This window comes from Echinops telfairi, unplaced genomic scaffold (assembly GCF_000313985.2).
Source record: "Echinops telfairi isolate 266 unplaced genomic scaffold, ASM31398v2 ScPeMD7_7462;HRSCAF=8500, whole genome shotgun sequence".
Taxonomy (NCBI): domain Eukaryota; kingdom Metazoa; phylum Chordata; class Mammalia; order Afrosoricida; family Tenrecidae; genus Echinops; species Echinops telfairi.
In genome coordinates, this window is record NW_022111362.1 from 2,161,873 (window position 1) to 2,165,023 (window position 3,151).

The following is a 3,151-nucleotide window of genomic DNA, read 5'->3' on the forward strand; positions in this document are numbered from 1 at the left end:
GATTTGTTTCTCTAATGTACAAAGGCTAGCACAGATGGTAATGAAGGTACTAATGGCAATGCTGTTCATGAAATAACAAGTCAAGCTATCCCACTGTATCCTAAGTGCATGCCTCACGATAACCTTGTCTTGGGAGTTTACATTCATTGAACTGATTGACTTAAATCAGATTTTATGATTTCTCACCCAATAGTAAGAATTCATATGGTTGATGCGAATACAGGTTGATATGCCAAGAAAGATGATAGCGAAGTCTTTTCATCATACTACAAGAGAGAGGATGTGGATTGTAGGCTTCCTATTATGACCCAGCCATATGAGATTTTAAACTTAAAATCAAGACATCCAGAATGGAAAGAACAAGTTATATTTAATGAAAAATTTCCCTATTTGCGTCATGATCTTGATGAGAGCCCTAAAGTTATAATATTCTTTGAGAGTCTTGATTTCTTAAGCAGGCAGTACTTTGAGAATTGTGAATCTCCGAATATTAGCAGCAAGGAAATTTGTAGGTGCTGTGAATTACCCGGAGAAGATCCACAGTACACTGACACACTGTGGGACTTTTCTTTATTCCGGAAGTGACCATGGTATAGGGTATGTTTGGAGAACAGGAGAACAGATAGCAATGTATCCTGACCTTCCTTTCACGTCATCCATTCAAGACATCTCTTGTTACCCATTTACTTGAGCATATGGTTGCGTCTTGTGCTTTTGAGCAGAATGAGCCAATTCTTCTTTATATTTATGATTTCCATGTTGCCCAGCAGGAGGCAGAAATGTTCAAATGCTACAATGGAACACTGCCATTAGCTAGAACACAACAAAGTCAAGATGCATTGTGCATCTGCACCAAGCTGCCTCATCAAGGCTCTTTTCAGATTGATGAATTTGCCCACCCTGCAAACTCCTCATGAAATATGCAGCTTGAGTCTGTCCTGGGAGTGATACAAGCCTGAGCTGCAAAGGTCGGCACAAATCTGTCCTTAACTTCAGCGGCTTCCTCCACCACAGCCCAAATCCAAGCAGGCAACCTTGTCCACTTACGGAATTCCGTATCAGTTTTGCTCAGACTGGGGTTATCAGTATAGAAAGATGGCTTTGTCGCCATCACAGAGACGGAGCATCAACAGTAGTGGCTCTTTATGACCACTCAGTGAATCCATCAGATGGAACTTACCATCCTTTGTGGAGACATTATCTGAGTGTTTTTCAAAGATAATGAAGACTGGTGGTATGGCAGCTTAGGAAAGGACCAGGAAGGTTATTTTCCAGCTAATCATGTGCCCAGTGAAACACTTTATCAAGAACCGACTCCAGAGATAATGGAGCGATCCCCTCCTTTAAGCCCCAAGGAGAAAACCAAAACAGAAAAGCCTTCTTTAGCTTCTCAAGAGCACAGACTCCTGAGGGGCAAGTCCCAGGGCTTCAGATTGGGCTCAGAGAGCATGACACATTCTGACGTGAGCGAAACAGAGCTGAGAGATGCGGGCACACACATTAGATATACAGGTGAACAAGAATGAGCAAACGGGCGAAAAACTCACCTTAACAGAGCAAAGTGTTGAAGAAAAACGAAGAGGAAAAGGATCAATTGCATGGAAATGAAACCAAGTGGAATGTCTTGGTTAATGTTCAGAAATTAAAGATATTGAGGTAGAAATGAAGGATCCACTATTTCTTGTCCTAATAACAGAATCCAAGAAATCCACAGGAAAGTGTGGGTGGAAAAACAAATGTGGCCTTTGAACTTAATTGTTATAAATCATTGTGATTGTTTTGGCCAAAGGATTGGTACTTTTTTTTTTTAACCAATGATTGTATTAGAGTTATCTGATTGGAAAAACAAAATAAACCAACTTACTTGTGACTCAGTAAACATGAAGAGAAAGTGTTTGTTTGTACTGTTGGAATGTCTGTTAAGTAGTTCTTTAATGTTATTGTATCTGTATTGTTATGTGTATGAATGCTCAAAATATGAAGGATCTGGGTTTGAACTTTAACTTTATTTAAAGATAAAGCACCTTCAGAATATTGTGTACCCCAAAGTGTTTTTTTAGTTATTAAAATGGGAACTATTGAGGACCTAATGTGGGGGGTTTAAATGGAGAGAAAATGTTTTGAGAAACGATGTACAAATGCGCTTTACACAATTGATGTGTGTATGGATTGGGATAACAGTTGTATGAGCCCCTAATAAAATGTTAAAAAAATAAAAAAAATAAAATGGGAACTATTTTGCATTTTTAGTATTAAAGTTTTACATTTATTTTGCAAGATTCATATGTGTAACTTGTGATATACCTAAACCCATATGGATTTTTTGCTGGACTGGCAACATTCTTCTAATTATTATCATTTTATGTCTTAAAAATGTGTTTCATGTTTAAACCATATAAGCAATTTGTGGACTGATATTTTTAAAATATGTAATTTAGTCTTAATATTTGACCTAAAAGCATTTCATCGAATTATTTATTTATTGTAAGAACTCAGCAAAATAAAATTCCGGTTTATTGTTGGACAATATTGCTTCACCCATACGTCAAACAGGCCACACAAAAAAAATAAAAACACCAGCAACCTCATAGACCAAAAAAAGGAAAAAAAAGAAGAAACCTTTATCTTGGCCTTTTTAACCATCTCATACAAACCAACTACTTATAGTACAGCTAAGTACATACACAAAACCAGTTACTGGAATGCTCGGAATAAGATTGTATTTTGTTGTTGCTGTTTTTGCTTTTTTTACAAGGTTTTTTTTCTCCTTTGAGATTACAATGAACATGGTCACCACAAGGAAAGTCAGAAGTAGGACAGAATGCTCCAAAGGCTGGTTTGGTCATCGGAGATCATTAAAAATGGCTGACCCCCTAACAATATGTACAAAAATGTAAAATGTAAATAAAAAATACAAACAAATTTTCCTTTTTAAAGTACTCTTAGGAAAAAAAAGCAGGATCTGGGGAGTTTGGGTTCTTTTTGCCTCCCCTGTTGCAATTTCATGGCGTGGTTCTGGTGGGTGGTGGTGAGCGCGGTCTGCAGTGGCGCAGCCCGAGGTGGGCAGGTGGGACCACGTTTAGATTCTGAGACGGGAAGTGGAGGGTGACTAGGTCAGAGGTGGGCAGGTGGGACCACGTTTAGATTCTGA

The 3,151-nt window shown here is 38.2% G+C and overlaps 1 pseudogene; it reads left to right on the plus strand.

Moving 5' to 3' along the window:
* Positions 1-1,570, plus strand: part of LOC101640438 — a 2,987-nt pseudogene extending 1,417 nt beyond the window's left edge.
* Positions 1,571-3,151: the final 1,581 nt, after the last annotated feature.